The sequence below is a fragment of the Parus major genome, chromosome 2, assembly GCF_001522545.3.
Source record: "Parus major isolate Abel chromosome 2, Parus_major1.1, whole genome shotgun sequence".
Taxonomy (NCBI): Eukaryota; Metazoa; Chordata; class Aves; order Passeriformes; family Paridae; genus Parus; species Parus major.
The window spans coordinates 51809338-51826598 of record NC_031769.1 but is presented as its reverse complement, the minus strand read 5'-3'; the positions used below and the strand labels follow the sequence as shown (position 1 = coordinate 51826598).

Here is a 17261-nt window from a genome sequence, read left to right as displayed (position 1 = left end):
TCCTGATACTCATCCCGTAGGGTCTCTAAAGATCCAAACTTAACTGAAAAGCAAAAAGCCCATGGGGGGGTTTGGAACTAGGCAATGTTTAAGATCCCTTCCAATGCAAACCATTATACAATTCTATTTGCTTACTGGTTTTGCAATTTTAGAAAATAAATTTTCTCTTCTCTAGTTTAGGAAAATCCCAGTTGTAATGAGGTTAACTGGGTAGATTCCAGGTCATTCATTCCTTGCATAGTAGCATTGACTTAGTGGCAGAGCACCAGAAACGAATCTGGCCCTTTCTCTCCATGAAAGTGAAAGTGTGTTAGGCAGGCGTTTCAGCATGCAGGGTAACGTGCCTTTGGATTGTACACAGCTAATCCTCTTTATACTTTGCTGACTGTAACCTGCTTAGTCTTACATGAAATGTATTCGTCTTTTCCTGAGCCTGATCCAAAGCCTGTTGGAGTCAGTGGAAAGAGTCCAGATATTTTCAGTAGTTTTGGAGCTGACTCTATATGAACAGCTGGTCTAGCACTGAGTCTTCTAGTTGAAAGACAAGGAAAATAAGCAGCACCAAACCACATTGGACTTGGTGCTGTATTAAATATATAAATGAAAGTAATGTGAAACTTGTAAAACCAGACTGGACAAAACACTCTGAAACATGCTGCAGGGAACAGTCTAGTGCTAGCAGGGGGAATAAGTTAGCTATTTAGTGATTTCTTTTCCATAGCTTTTACTTTTCCACATATTCTGTAATGTAACAGTATTTTTTTCTCCTTGAGCAAATAGCTGTCAGACAGCAGCACTGGAATGAGAACATATGTAGTGTTTGCTTTTATCTTACATTACAAAAGAAGTATGAATACCTTGTGTTATTCCAAGTATAAAATTACAGGTGTCAAATCATTTGGTGCTTTAAATGCTGTGCCAGAAAAGTAATCCAGTAAAAATAGCTATGTCCTGTCAAAGCTGTGCAGTTAATATTGTTATTACAGTTTCTTGCACGGCTCCAACAGTATAAGATGGCAAAAACAAGTGTAAGAGACCAGCAACAAACTTGCCTGGAATCACCCAGAGCATGGAAAGACAAGAGGATGGAAACACAGTAAAGCTAATGACCCAAAGTGAGAATCTGGCTGGTCTGATTTATAGTTGGTTCAGACTTTAAAAATGCTGTTAAACAAAAGCTGGTTAACATCTTAGGGGCTGATTCTTACCCAGAGACCCCAAAGAGTGATTTGTGTTTGGTTCTGGGTGAGTATTTGGTTGATCCTCTGTCCTAAGATGAGTGTACCATTTAAAAAAGTAGAAGAATATTTAGTTGGAAAGGTTGAAGAATTTTGTCAACTCCGTATTACAAGTGGGAGTGCAAAACAGGGGTGAAGAAGTTTCGGCTGAGTTAAACAGTTGTGGTCTGAGTTGTCTGTGGTAGAGAACCCCTAAGTCCTGTCAAGTGCTTTTCAAACAAGACCATCCATACCTAACTGTGGTATGGATATGAAGTTGTGAATGTATGTTTATGGTGAAGTTTCCTGTGGACCTGAAGTAAGATAGGAGATACAAGAACAGGTCATAGCAGAGCTATGGGTTTTGGTATGTGAATTTTTCCTCAAAAGATCATGAAGAGCCATACACACTTTATTCAGCTTCTGGAATTTAGGTTAATTTAGGTTTTGTTGTCCATTCCACAAAAGCCGGGATAGAAGAAAATTTACATGGTAGATTATGTCTACTAGGGGGCATAAGAATCACTGTATTTAGTACTCTTTTTCAGGTCTTCAGAGCTACAGTGAAACCTGGATAGAGACAGCCTGATTTGCTAAATTGGGGAACATCCTGCTTCCGTCAGTATGGATGTTAGGAAGCTAATTAAAGGACATAGCAGCTGACAAGTGAATCTTTAATCCCTGTCAAATCCCTTAAGTTTATGACCAGTGTGAAGTAGTAAGTAGTTCATATAGAAAAGAAATTTTTACTCCTGAATTCATGTGTTTCCAGATGAGATGTGTTTATTTTCATGATAATAATCAGAACACATTTTACTTCATATTTTCAGGATGAATTTTGTCTGCCTTACAAGTCACTCCCCAAATCCCAGCTCTCTTCCCCTACTTCTTGAAAACCATGGGAGTCATATTCTTTGTCCCCATTGGTATTTTAAGTAAGTGGCATGAAGGGTGTGTCAGGCTGCATAGTATGCTGCTGAACAGCAGACCAGATCCTGGTGCTTTAGAGGCTGCAGTTGTGCTGAAAGGTCAGGAACACCAAGGACATGTAGTGCACTAAAACTTGCCTGTCCTGAGATAGTGAGGAACAGTCACACATGTTGATTTACAGAAAAACTTTGTTTGGTTCTTTTTTTTTTCTCTTTGCAAACCACATGCTCTTGCTGAATGTAGATATCTCATGCTGCAATGATTAAGTCCATTTTAGGTTTGTTTCCATTAACCTGTGAAAAGACTGTGCCAAAACCCAGGATCGGCTATGAAGGATAAATTTTAGGGGTTTTTTTAATTCCTGAAAAAAAGAACTCAGCAGTAGGTTGTCAGTTAATACATCAAAGGATGCATCTGGTGTACCTCAGTATGCTGTAACGTGAGCTATTTGTTCAAAAGTTAGCTCTAGTTAACTAACATGACTATTCATTCTAAAATAAGCACTCAGGCGGTGTTTGCTCCCAGGCAAATACTTGTTCTGCTACAGTTCTTTCTCAGCTCAGCTGCCTCTGATCCCCTTTGCAAGTGCTGAAGTTGTTAGCCTTTGTAGTCATGAGAGTTAATTACCACTCATTTTGTTCACTTTTCTGCCATGGCCAAAAGCTTTTATGTCTTTTACATGATTTGGGAGTGGAAAGACTCGCCTGCATTAAGGGACTGTTTCTTATGCAATATGTGATTAATAGTTGCCAAGAAGTGGGTCTGCCACATGTGCACTGGCAGGTTGGTGGCTGTGCAGCTGCGCTAATTACGTGGCTGGGCTGGGTAAGCACAGTGCATCTGATGGTGAAGATAGGTTCCAGGGTCCCACAGGAGATTGAGGTTAGGTAAACTGGGCCACCTGGGCTGTGGTGGCTAGATGTGGCATCTGGGGACAAATGGGATGGATCTGCTGAGTTTGAAGTCTGGACATGTGGAGAGAACACCTAGGAGTTATATGAGGCAGTGAGTAAGGAGAAGAGGAAGAAGTTAAGAGCAGGCTAAAGCAATTCAAATAGCAATCAGCTGTGTACAGTGTGTCCCTTTGGTATTTGGCTGTACTCCCTTAGTTTTGGGAGTGCTTGTGTAGTAGGAGAGGAGCATCTATTATTGTTTAGCTTTCATATCAAGTCCAAGAAAACTAGTTTATCTCCCAGCTCAAAAATATTGTCCCCACAGAAATGGATATTAAAACAGTGCTCTTCAGAGGCTGTAGCCTGCAGTAGCAGGAGGCTCAGGAGAGACTGCATACTTTTAGTATGCTCTAAGCTCTGGAGCTTTTTCCTTGAATTATGTTTTTCCTTTTCAGCTAAATAAACCATAGCAAAAAGCCTTTCACTGTGTGCTAAGATATTCTCAAGTGCTCTTGTTTCCAAGGGTGACTTTACTGGGGGCAGTGATGCAGTCTTAGAACAGAGCTCTTACGTGTCCCAGTTACAGAATTACTTCCCGTGCTGCTGACAGCTTGATTTGTGAAAGAGAAAAGAATAGCAAAACAAAACTCAACCCACAGCCTATGCAAGAGAGAAAAACACAGATTTGCTGTGCTTTAGAGAGTGTCAAACACAAGCATTTGAAAGGAGGAAAGCTTGTAGTCTTCATGTTCATGATAAAAATCCTTTTACAAGGATAAGTCACATAGCTAACTATTTTTAAGCTTTAAAAGTTTCCTGTTTAGTACCTATGGGATAAGTCTGTGCAGCTAGCTGGAGGCCAGTTTTAACCTTGGACCATTGAAATCTGTTGACCTGTGGTTTGGTACAGAGCTGGCCATTGTTGTTTTTTTCCTGCTTTGAAATAAGGGATATCTGGGAAACCTCTAGCGCTGCCACCCCCCCCCAAAACAAAAAAATCCACGTCTGACTGTGTGCTTTACTTAGCTGCCAAGTGTTCAAAGTAGCCAGATATTGAAAATGCTGCTAATTGAGCAGATGTCAGACTTAGAAACTCATCATTATGCGTTTATACTGAATCTGGTAGATACTAAGAGGACTTTAGGTGCATGTATTATTCCAGAGCTGTTTTGTTCTGGTTTGAGACTAAGCAGTAGTTGAAGAAAAAGAAGACTGAAGTGTTCTGCAGTTGAACAGTCAATTTTATTTCTAAAGCAAAATCTCATGCACTACAGGGCTCATGATTCATAAATATGATACAGTGCTGAAGGAAGCTGTGTCTTGATTTGCAGCTTAAAAAACCAGGATTTTGCTAATAAATGTGTTCTTCAGAATTACAAACCAGCAGATGATTAAATATGGGGGTCATGGCTTTGTCTTGAGCAGTAGCCTCCTATGATTATTGTGTACTGTGTTTTTATGATAGGTGAGACAGCTTCTTCCTGGCCACTTAGTTATGTCACCATTAAATGGAGAAAAGGAATTGGGATGACCTAGTCTGGAGGGGGTAAAGCAAACAGCAAAGCACTGCCGTTGGTGAAACAAGCTTGCTTTAAGCAGATTCTCTAGTCAGTCTGAGTCATTAACCATCATTTAAGTTTGGTCTCTTCTTCCTCCTCTGTCTTTCCCTGAGGTGTATTATAAAGCAGTGCTGTGACTGGAATCGGGGTGCACTATCTGGGAGTGGTCCTGAGAGCAGGCAGGGATGGGGACTGTGGGTAGGGACTGAGCCAAGGCACAGAGAGATAAGCAGAGACCAGTTTGCAAGAGCTGCTTGAGTCCAGTGCTGCCTCTTAAAGATAGCTCAGTAAGGACGTATCCAACCATGGATACCATGCAAGCCATGCATTAGTCCAGTAATTTCATTGGTACCTGTTCCCTGCACTGCCTGTTCTACCTCTCAAGCCTGGAGTTGCCCCTGTTGCTTCCTCCTGATGCAGGCTTTGGTCCCAGACTGGGTGTTCCTCTCCCTGTCATTGCCCTGTCCTCAGATGTTTCACAGCTGCTCACAGTGCACAATTCCTAAAGTCAGCCAAATACACAGTTTTGAGGATGCACTTTAGCATGTGCTGAGCTCAGAAATCTGCCTTCACCAATTTAATTCCTTTATAAGACCATATCAGAAATGTTTTCTTCTCTTAGCATATCTGTATACACATGTATGTTCATCTGTGTATCTCTGTGTATATCCCGTTATTAACAGCGAGCATTAAGTGTAGGCATCAGGGATGAAATGGACTGTAAAATTTCCATGCCATCTGCCCAAACAGCACACTGGTTTCAAAAGAATGCTCAGATGTTTATAAAAGCTAGACTGAATGATGATGATGATGATGATGATGATGATGATGATGATGATGATGATGATGATGATGATGATGTCAATGTCTCTATGTGGAGGAAAACACTCATTTCTCAATTGGCAAACTTTTTTGAAACTAAGAAGTGTTTGCTGTATGATATGTCATCTTTCAGATTTGTGATTCCCGTTTTCTGCTCCGTTAGAACAGCATGTAAATCGAGCAAAACAAAGTTAATGATATGACAAAATGTTTTGATATCTTGTCCTAATTCAAGAGAGGTTTTCTCACCTCTCCATGGGAGAGAGCTGGATGGCAGTCTGGGCTGAGGCTGCAGCAACCTCAGTTTTGGTGACAGTAGCTGTGTCATTAGTTTTGTTCTTCCACAGAACCATGGGATGAAAGTAGAACCAGGGGTGGTGTTAACGTGGCAAATCTGTAGATTGAAGAATACAAATTCAGTTATAGTATTGGTTATGCTATTAGCCAAGTTCAGCCAATTGCATTTATGTTGAGCAACACCCAGAGCCTGCTGGAACCAGTGGAAGTTTTGCCATCAGCTTTCCCGAGGAGTGGGATTTTGCTTATTGTTTAAATTAGCCATATCTTCATGGGAGCATATGGGAGCAAATGCATAGGTCTTGAATTGAAGAAGCCAATAAGCAGCTTCATGCATTCACTTCGTTACTCAGGTAAAAGCTGAGACAGCAAAACCCATCTGCTAAGCCTTCAACACATGTCTATAAAATCTGTGTTAGGGTAAGAGTATTCTTTTCTATTTTATTTATGGCCTTGGCTGCCTGAATGAGTGCATCTGGAGCTCAGATGTCTGATGCCCTTATTGTAAATTAGTTAACTCAAAAAACTGCACGCGCTGTCAGATCTTTGCTGTGGAAATGCCAGGCTCTGTAGTTGAGGTGCTTTTGTGTGTGCATATGTTTTTTTTTTTTGTGAAAAGGCTCTTGAACTTTATGCATAAACACTGTTCTCTGTCTCTCTTTTTTTTTTCCCCCCCTCCCTCTTTTGTTACAGACTGTGGACTAGCACTGAATATTCAGGAAAAGCTCCCCAGGGAGATTAGGGACACGGACAGATTTTAAACAGAGCCCTAATGCATGGACACGAAAGGACAAACATTCTAGTGGGAATACTTGTACAAATTCCCTGCTTTGGGGTCAAAATGCATTGAACAGTGCTTTGCATGCTAAAGATGCTTTTAAAATCAATACAGAGCAGAAATTATAAAATTTGTAAATAGAGGTGGTGCTCAGTGAGAGTAGAATACTTCAGTTACTTTTTGTTATCAATCATACAACGGTATATAGCAGTTCTAGAGAGAAGTGCATCTATAAATCCTTTTCTGCAGGGCTCAGAATCCCAGATCACACTGAAACTTACTTAGGCAGGATTTGTCCATATCATTCCATGTTCTGTAGGGCTGTGGGAACTGAGACTTAAGAGCAGTGGGAATTAGATGCCTTGATATGAATAAACCGCTGTTATCATTAGTTACTCTGATTACACTGTTGTGGAAGATAGCTTATTGCTATATTTAATAAATCTACATTGAAAGAAAACGAACAAAGCCATTGCACAAGCAAGCAGTAACAGTACATATATTCGGGGCTGCTGTTCAGTAGCTAAACTCAAGTTTACACTCAAGGAGTGCAGTTGTAAAAACTGGGAACCCGGATGGGTCAGCATCTGAAACTGGGTTGCATAACAGGAACATGGTAATATCAAAGTTGCAGTGTGGCTTTCGTTGCCACACAGCTGGTATTTATCATATTGCTATGTGCATATTTAAGAATAAATGCAATTTAAAAAATACTTCGTTCTGAAATAAATATATTGCCTTACCACTGCTGCACATTTGCACAGGGTCCTTCAGCCTGACTCCACATTACTGCTGAGCCCTGTCCTCTGAAATGGAAACAAGTGTCATTTGCAGTGTAAAAGTGCAGCAGCATTTGTGTAATACTTAGATCATTCAAGTTCCCATTACAGACCACATTTCATTATGTGTACATTTCATAAGGCCCATTGCCACTATTGCCACTGTCTCATGTTATGGTAATCCATAAAAAAGCTGTCACTAAATTGAGGCCCTTTGTTTTACATGCTGCACATGCTTACAGCTGCTGCAAGCATTTGACAGCTTCAAAGTCCGTATTTTTTAAGTTCCATCTTAGTTTGGGACAAAAGAACAGGTTTCCAGTGTGGAGCCCTGCAGCACTGCACTCTGCAGCCGCAGCTTTTTATTGATGCCTGCCTCCTGACTGTCGCCATAGCTCTTCCTTTTTGCTTTTCCTCTTTGCTTTCTACTGGTTCAGACATTTTTTTCCAACCTCACATTTTTTTTCTTACCACTTACCACTCCTAACTGCAGTTTTTAAACCATTCCTTGGAGACATCTCTGCACTACAAGTTGTTCCCAAGCTTATTCTGCAAGCTGGTTTTGAGTACTGTGTTGGGTGGATGTATCCCATTTGCCACTTGGAACGCAGCAGTCCCACTCTGCAGCTATAAGAAAGAACTTCAGCTCCTGTACATGGGAGATACAATTTTGGATTGTTTCAGAATGAGATGGCCTCTCTAACCTTAGCCTTGCTCTCAGAAATGCCTGTGGTACATAACCACATGCAATAGTTTGTGTTTTGGATCTTAAAGGGCATAATTCTCTGTGACAACACAACTGCTGTTGGCATAAATGGCAGGATTCCATATCTAACCTAGTACATGGCCACTAAAGCTAATCAGCCACCAAGGCAAGTGAGCCCTCTCCATAGGCTGGTCCTAATGCTGCTCAAATAAATACTCTGTGAGCCCCTGAGACGGCACTTCTGGCATTAACCAGGGTGCCCTTACATACCCCTGGTTTTCATCCCTGAAATGCACAGGTGTTTCTTAAACCAGTCTTGTGTCTGCTTCTGCCAGGCTTGGCTCTTTTAGGGAAATGCTTGAAGAAAATGAAATGCTAAAGGCTGGGAACGTTTTTGTGAGCTTGTGGTATGTGCTTTCCCACAGGAGGCGGGATGCACTGTGCAGCCGGCTTGGATTCTGCTCTTGCTACCCTGTTGGGGCTGCTCCCCCTGTTATGTGCTACATGACGATGGATTCAAAGGGAGGCGGGGAGGAACCCAGAAAAGCAGGACTAGGGAGTGAAATGAAGGCGCTTTCCGTAGTGTTCTTCCATCCGAAGGGGAAGGTGAATAACGCTTGCGCTTGTGTCCAGAAGGTGGCACCGGCAGCCCGAGCCTGCCGGCAGCTCTTGCTTGTCCGGCCCAGCCGGGCGGGCACCGGCGCCCCGCTGGAAACACCCTCGCTAATCCGGGGTCTCAGCCTCCTTAAAGGCTCTCAGCCCTTTAAGCCTGTAACTAAGCCGGTGCTCTTATTGCCTGGCTCCAGGCCTCTGAGCCCACGGGTGACAGGTCTGGGGGGTGACCAGTCGTCGGTGTGACTGAGATCTTGGGACTTTGAATAAGCAGCTAAATCCTGGCAGGAGCAGAAGCTCTAAGCTGCTGGATCTTTACCTCCTCATTACAAAATCAGTTTTGCTGTTGAACTGGAGAAAAGCCTGTCTGGAGACACCATACAGGGTTATTTTTGGTTTTTTTTTAATAATGTTTTGCAACAGATGTGTTATTACACATGCTAGCAAGCATTTCTCAGGTGTCCCAGCTCCAGATACTACAAGAGGAGATAGTACTTTGTTTTCTCTGTTTTGGGGAAATCTCTATGAATGTGAAAGGTACACCTGGAAGAGGGGTTTTGTAGTGTGATCTGACACGTTTAGCTAAAGCATGAGGTGAGGTGACACCTTGGTGCTGGAGGGCTCTCAGCTCAGCATCTCTGGGCAGTAAAACTGTTCTGCTGCAAGGGAGAATAGATAAAATTTTAGAGCATGCTTGAGGAGTCAGATGAGTTAGGCTTTTCTGCAGGAGTGGTTCTGGCTATTATGTTTCCTTTCTTGAGATGGAAGATAGCTTTCTTAATTTAGGCAGTAGTTTTCCAACCTCAGAGACCACAGGATTCCATGTGAAATTTTGGAGATACCCTGCTTTCCATGCTGGCCAGTCTATTCCCACTTTCCCTCACTAGCATTATTGCTCTTGGTTATAAAAGAAAAAAAAAACCCAACATATTTTGTTCCCTCTTTCCCTATTTTCTTCACCCTGTCTCACCTCAACAGGAGTCCAAACCAGTCTCCTGTGCCTACCACTTGGAGCCAACCAGTGTGGTAAGATGGAGAAGGCATGCACCAGGCCAGCTACTGGTTGTGGTGCCTGTGCCAGCCCTCCTCTTCCAGCCACTGTCCTCTGCTCCCTGGTAGCTGTTCAGTCTTGAACACTTAGCAGGCAGGAGCAGATACTTGAGGGAAAGCAGTGGTCTGCCTACTGAACATATTGGCAACTTTTGCAAAAAAACCCAACAAAACAACTCCCAAAATATCCCCAAACTTCCAAAGCTGTCTTCTGTGCTGCTTATTAGGCACTATTAGTTTTCATCTAGTGGCATGAGATTGAAAAACTGTCTGGAATAAACTCCCCATCTCTGGGCACAGTGTGTTACTGTGTGCCTTCACTTTAAGAGTGTCCTGAAAGGACCCTTTTTCTTTAGAGGTATAAACTGAGTAGCTAGAAGTACAGGTAATTGGGTCCATTTCAATTTTAGAAAGGTTTTACCACTAGGGAAGAAATGTGTAGGTTGAAAATAAGGAGCAGAGGAGAAATTATTTCAAGTTTCACAGCTGACTTTGTGCTGGAGCAGCTTTCTTTTTCCCAGGTGCTTTTCTGCTGTTGATGGCTTTTGGCATTGTGCATATGCAGGAAGGCAGAATAGGCAGCTGGACAAGAGGGCTGCATACAGAGACAACATTTTTGACCTTGCAGCAGGTTCAGATTTTGCAGTTCCTTCTTATTTCTTCCCATGTTCTTTGTTTCTTATAGTTTCCTTGCTTAACATAATTTAGGGGTTGGGACTCTTGTTTTTTGGTGTGTTTTTTCGTTTTTTTTTCATTTTCTTTACTTTTTTTTTTTAATTTTTATTGGTTTACAGCATTTCTGATAGATTCTTTTTCTTGCCTTGTCCTTCCAGGTGAACTGCAGGGCTGCTTCCCTTCTGTAGCAGCTGTGCTGGAGTACTGCTGATGAGGAACAAAATGGGAGCTACTGAGCAGTCATTTGAAGGCTGGCTATTAAAAAGAAAAAAGCTAGCTAATTAGAGCTTAAAGGAAGAGGCAACACTTTGTGCAAAAACACCAGAAGGCAGGCCCTCCAAATCCCATACACTCCCTGTAAATACCTATAATTAACCCTACAGTATTCAATTTATTAATTAAAGTTTAATTAATATTTTCTGTCCTTGACAATCATTTTAGAGGTGGTCAGGAAAACATAGTGGCAGCTGGGTTTCCATAGAGCACCAGTGACATTCAAAAGGGCAGAGCCACAGGAGACTCACTTCAGTCTCCCGGTCATACCTGTGATAGAAGAGAACTGAAACTGGCCACTGGATTTCTGGGAAAGGAGGTGAGGATGGGAGATGGTACAAGCCCTGGTATTCTCTTGCATTCTTCCAGACATCACCTTACAAATTCAGTACTTGTCTTGATTGTGTTAAAGTGTGATAGAGCAGTGGAAAATGTGAGTCATCTTTACTTGCTCACCAATTTATACACCAACTGAGGGGTGCTGTACATCACTGTGTTTCACTTGGGTTTGATGTTCTGCTTGGTGCTCTGTCTGGGAGAGTGAGAGACCTCTCCTGAACTTCATGGACCCTGTCAAAGTAGAACACTATTACTTAAAAATGCTGTGGCTGAACTTGGTGCACTGCTGTTCTCCAGCAATGGGTTTCCTGGTCAGTCCTACTACCCCATGGTCAGTATACCCGACACCCATGGGTGTCAGAGCAGTCTTCTGGAACAAATCCTTTGGGATCCCCAATGGGGAATGTGAGTATTGTCATCTGTGTAGTGCACTCCAAGGTTTGCTTCAAAAAGATAGGATAGATGTGGAAGACACCAAATGTGTTTCCTTCAGCAAGGACAGTGCTTTATCATTATACAAGCTTAGGCAGTAGCATAATTTATGCCCTTACCCATCCTTTATCTAGAGCACACAGCAATTTTTTTCTGGCATTATGATTTTTTGACACAGCACTGCTCTGATTGCCTGCAACATGCACCTGCTAGTACTCTTCATACTTTAAATTGAGAAAACCCACCAAGCCCATGAGTTGAAAATACTGTTAACTACAGGGTCATGAGAAGAGATGCGAGCTGAGCACTGCAGCATGGCTGCAGACAGTTCACTCATGTCCTAGTTTAGGGTCAGTAGGGATCAAACTCTTAAAGAGTGTAACTCTTGAGCCATTCTGCAAAAACTAGCCTGTGAATAAGGGTCTGCAGTACAGGCCTGGTGAGAATAGCTGTGAGGTAAAGGAGGTCTTTTATTCTCCATTTGACAGAAGGGTACATACTGAATTGGCTAGAGAATGTACTCAGAACGTGTTGAAAGCAGATCTCCCAGTTCACAGGGGAAAGTCTTCCAGTACAGAACTGTTAGGAGCAACTGGGAGAGGAGGTGGGCTGCACTGACCATCATCATGAGCACCTTCTCTCTGCTTCTCTGGATGAAACATGAGGGGTTAGGCAGATTTGTGGTATACCTAGTGATTTAGGTCCTTGTGGTGGTGAAGTGGCATGACATCTCTCAATCCCAGGGAGGCAGGCACAAGCTGTGCAGTGCTGTGAGGCAGGAAGTGCTTCTGAGAACATCCGGAAGCCGAACTGGAGTTTTCCAGTGAGCATGAGCATTAGAAAAGATGATTATCACAATTTGTATTCTCTTTGACCTCCAGACTGTGGTGCATAAATGCAACTTTAGGACCATCAGAGAGCCTGCTTGTATGGTCTGTCCTACGGTCATGCAGGAAACCAGCCTCAGATCCATCAGGCTGTGAGTCACATCTCCCATCAGATGTATTTTCCCAGGTGTGGCAGCATGGGGCTAGAATGAACAAGTTCTCTACCTTTGTGTGAAAAGAAGTGTCTCTGATGCCCTGCAAAGGTGCTCACACAGAGCTGTCCCCATTCTGCCAGCAGCAAGGCCAGAAGGGTGGAGATGAAGATGCCATTGCTATTGCAGTGGTTCTGTTGGCATCAGGCTGGGACATCTGATGTGGCAATGTTGAGTCACAGCAGCATTTAATCTTGTGTTGCCACACATTATGAAGCAGGCCTGATGCATTGTTATTCTGTTGGTGATTCCAGGTAAATTTCAGGAGAACTGGGAGAGATGGAAATAGATGCTGAGAATTGCTGCAGCCTTCACCCTTGAATGAAACTCCAAAAGAGCACAGCAGTTGTCCAATGACTGTTGCAACTATTGCCTGACTTTGCATGCATCATGTAGTCTTTCTCTTCTTCCTTCTTTTCTTTCTTCCTTGCTTTCTTCCTCCCTTTCTCTCTTGTAAATAATTCTAACCAAATTTTTAGAAAAGTACTCTCTGTACCTCTCAAAAATTAATGTTTCTCTGACTTCTACAAAGAAAGTACGGGGAAAGAACAAACCCCAGGCAACTCACTGCTAAGTTTTGAATTTGACATGCAGAACAACAAATTTGTCCAAAATGAGCTTTGCTTTACTGTTAGTCATTTGTACCAACCTGCAATTAAAAGGCTCAGCATTTGTTCTCATCACTTTCTGAAATTACATTTTCCACTTCCTAGGCCCTGGCCTCGGGCAGTGGATTTTTGAAGCAATCATGCCTTGGTAATTAATGTTTAAAGATGAATGTTGCAACTTCTAAAACAGTGTTACAGAGTAAACATACAGCAAAAAGAATACAAAAACTGCAAGCTTTTTATGAAAAGCTGCAGACTTTGGAGGTGTTACCCTTACAGCTTTCAGCTACAGTGCATTTGATTACCCTTTTCTCCATTCTTTCATGCAGTGGGGACAGAAAAAGAAGAGGAAAATATCACAGCTGAACTGTCCTTTCTTTGTGTTACTGATTGATCACCCCAGAAAGCTTGCTGTAAATGATTAACTCATACAGAGGGAGAGAGAGAGGAGACAAATCTTTGGCATCGTCTGTAGCTATAACATGACCATTTTGGATTTTTGCAAGAGTGGGAGGACAAGAAATAAAGTATGAAGAGAGGAAGGGGTAAAAATGGAAGGGGAAGTTCCCATACCTGTCCCTTATGTCACATCCCTTGATTTGCCATGAGTCTGCCTTTTCTCTGTAGAAGCCACAGCTTCCAGTGTGTTACTAAGCCAGCTGGATTTACCTGTGACAGCAGCCCATCCTGCACAGGGCTTCTGTATGTGACAGAAGTGCTCCTCAATACCATTAGCTGAATCTCTCATTGCAGCATTTTTTTGTGCTGTAAAACCTAAGTTGCTGTATCACCTCTTTCTAACATAAATCCTTAGCAACTGAAAAGGCAAGTTGGGAAAATCAGCAACTTCAGCATTTCAGGACGGAGAAAAGGTAGTCTGGATTGAGACTGCCTCCCTACTTTAGGCATCTGACTTGGGCATTGCAATCCTGATTCAGACCTTTTGGAAGACACACCTCATGTCCAATGTTTCACAATAGGTTGGCATGAGGCAGCTGTCTCTTCACCTGAGACTCCTAAGACAGGAAAAGTGGGAAAGCACTTGTAGTCTTGTGAGTGATTTCTGTAAAAAGGGGCATGGGGATCCCACTCTACCATGGGAAAGGTGCTATTTTTCATACACAGAAGTATTTTCTGATCTAGCAGGAGCCAGTGACAAAATCCTAAACAGATCAACCAGAACAAGAGCAGAATTCTGCTTTGGACTAGTTTTCCTTGTTTTGGTTTTCTTTTCCCTCTTCTTTTCTTTCTTCCAGAAAAGAGAATAAAATTACCAAACCAACACAGAACTGGGAGGTTAACTAACCAAGTTTGAAGCAAGTTCTTTGGGCTTTGTTACTCTGATACTCTTTTTGCTCAGGAGAAACCAAAACCCAAAGACCTCTTCGAAGAACTCCATGTGTCTGATTCTGCATTTAAGTGGAAAAATGGAACCTCTCAAATAATCTTGCCTTTCTGGAAGTGAAGTTCAGGCTTTAAGAAAGATTAGTAAAAGACTCATTAAGCACTAGTCATACTCATTTGGGTAACAGGCAAGTTTCTGCCTGTGCTCACTTCTAGTATTCATAATGAATGTGTATTAGTGACTTCCTAAGCAGTAATTCCAGCAGAACAGTAAATGAAGTATTGTCTTCTGCTTTAATAATTTTCCTCTTTTTTTAGCATTGTTTTTATACCATCATCCATATACTGATATATTAACTGGATGCCAGTACTTGGCTGTTTTGTTATCCATTGCTTTAGTTATCTGTCTGGACCCCTGATCCTAAAAGGATTAATCTAAATTTAAAATGATTTTGCTGTTGAAGCACAGTGGTTTTGAATGGTTCTGTTTGTTTTGGTTTTTATGACCTCTTTAAAGATTTTCCAGTAAAGATGAAGGCTTATTTCTACTAAATTTATGCCTGCTTGTTCAAAATTGCTTGCTTGTGTTTTTTAATGTTGATTTTTCAGAGATCTCTTAAAAAACACAAGTCCAGAAAGCACTTCTGCAGGATGTTGGGTGCCTCAGTTACACTTTGTGTTAAACATGACACAGATCATTCAGCATTTTTCTAAAATGAAGCAAATGGAATGAAAAATGCTTTGGTATTAAAAGCATTAAAAGTGTGTCTTTCAAGAAATGTTTAATCCTAAACAGATCATTCAAATGGAGTGTAATAAAGACTACTGCAGCTAATGAAAAGGTTTTGTTCAACTCAGTGGGTTCTCAAACAGGCAGAGATAATATGCTTGCCCTTGCTAACAGTGTTCACTTAGCTGTGTTTCCCTTCCTAGACTGGAAATTAGATTTCCTTCTCCATTGTTTATATAGAAAAACTCAAACTATTCAAGAAGATCATGTGAGAGCCACTGTTTTTAGAAGAAAGAGCTGCATTTGGATAAAAGATACCTTCCAACTTCATGTTCAGCCACCTAGCAGTAGCCAGAATAAGCATCCTTACCATGTTTTTGAGCTGAAGCCCTACGACAGGCTGTACATGTCCCCTACACACACCCCATGCTGCAAGAAGGGACTGTACAAGAGCCTGCATCAATAAACAGCAAGCAGCCAGCCCCTGTGCCAGCTCACACGTGAGCCTGTGTATTAAACCACCTAAATTTATACACCTAAGGTTAGAAATGTCTACCTTTTTTCCTGTGCTTCATTCCCAGCTTATTCCAGATACTGTTTCCAGATGTAACACACTTCATTTTTACCTTGCCTACTTTGAAGGCTTTGGACCTGAATTGACTAGGCTCCCAATTATCTTCAGCTGTCTCCAGACCACACTTCAGTTGGTACATCTTTAAGTGGAGTGCATTTTGAAAGATTTATGACTGTTGATTTCCAAGGCTGTTTCATAAGGACCAAGACTGAACAAGAAGTAAGGAGAGGCACAAGAGATTGATCAGAGGCATAGTCACCCAGATATCAGGGATGAGGATGAAATGAAGGGATTTGGCTTTTTACTTGCACTACAGCATAATTTGGTCCTTGTTTGGTTTTGTCTCTTTCTTTTCCTTACTTCTTCACTTTAGAATTTAAATGGCCAAGGTAATCTATGCTCCAACTTTATTTTCTTGTTCTGAAACTGGCAGAGAGTGCTGTAGATTTTTCTTAAGGAAAACTTTCTCTAAACCTTTCTCTAAAGGTGCCACACAGAGAAAGCTTCTCTTCAAGGAGTATGGGGCAGGGAGAAAAAAGCTCTGTTAGTGACCCTTTTGCTATGTAACCTTTCCTTAAAATGCCAGCAGCTGAGAGAGAACAACAAATATTGGAAGAGGAATGTGAAGGACATTATGAAACAAGAAAGTAAGAAAAGGGATCTGCACAGACAAGTTTCTCAGGAAAGGTGATGTAATATGTACTGTAGAAAATCCTAGCAGTTGACATAACAAAGGTTCTTTCTAAATAGCTGTGGATGCCAGCAAGCTGGGAGAAGCAGAGTTTACAGCTGGGAATACAGCTGAGCAGACTGTTTTGTCCAAAAGAAATATAGTAGGTGTAAAACTTCTTTTCAGAAGATGTCATTGAAGTTTAATTGGAAAGTGTCCTTTTAAGTAAGGCTGAGTGACCACTGAATACAAGTCTCATTTCTGTTGAGGCTGTTCTTGGTGATACTCTAAGATTAACCCATGCAGGCTGGCAGTGCTCAAGAGACTGATGTTGGGATGCCATGGTACACAGTTCTGTTGCAAGTGCACAGTCCCATTCATAGACTTTGCTGATGTTTATCAAGCTTTTTAACAGCTGTCTTGAGAATTGCCCAACTTTCTATTGACTGACTTGCTCAAATATCAGCGTAGTTTCCTACATAAATGACTGTTCTCAGCGTGTTCTGCGCATACCCACATTTGTATACATAAAATCTGGGAACCTCCCTCTCTGTTATAAGAGACCTGACAGAGACACACAGGGTCTTTGAGATAATGAAAATATTAAAATCTTGTGGCTGCACGTGGCTGGATATTGGAGAACATCTAGATCTTCTCTGCAGGTGAAAGGATGGAGGGAACTATGTTCTGTGTCAGCCTTGGAGGCTCCAAAAGGCCCAGATCTGGAGTATATCAAGTGTTCTTATTCTATGCAGCTTACAAATTCTAAGGTCTTGGTTGTAGACTGAAACCTTAAAAATCACTGGTTCCTCTGCTCTGTTCGTCCTGGTAATTATAGAGCAAAATACTGCATGTGCAGAGACTGATACATACAAAGTGCCATTAGAAGTGCCATTTTCAGGTAGCTTAGTTCATAAAAGTTGAATAAACTGCC

At 41.8% G+C, this 17261-nt stretch overlaps 1 protein-coding gene across 7 annotated transcripts in view; it reads left to right on the top strand.

Annotated features, from left to right (window-relative positions):
• The window catches only part of LOC107200204 (cytochrome c oxidase assembly factor 1 homolog), a 51941-nt gene that overhangs the window by 10328 nt on the left and 24352 nt on the right, over positions 1–17261 (top strand). For 3 of the 7 annotated variants that reach the window (XM_015618343.3, XM_033511983.1, XM_015618342.3), the window contains exons 2-3: positions 10477–10675; positions 10760–10910. The exons of 3 other annotated variants lie outside the window; for them this stretch is intronic. The gene's annotated coding sequence lies outside the window, so the exon portion shown is untranslated. Of the gene's footprint in view, positions 1–10476; positions 10676–10696; positions 10911–17261 lie in introns of those variants that run through there. One more of the 7 variants, XM_015618344.3, reaches the window with a different exon arrangement.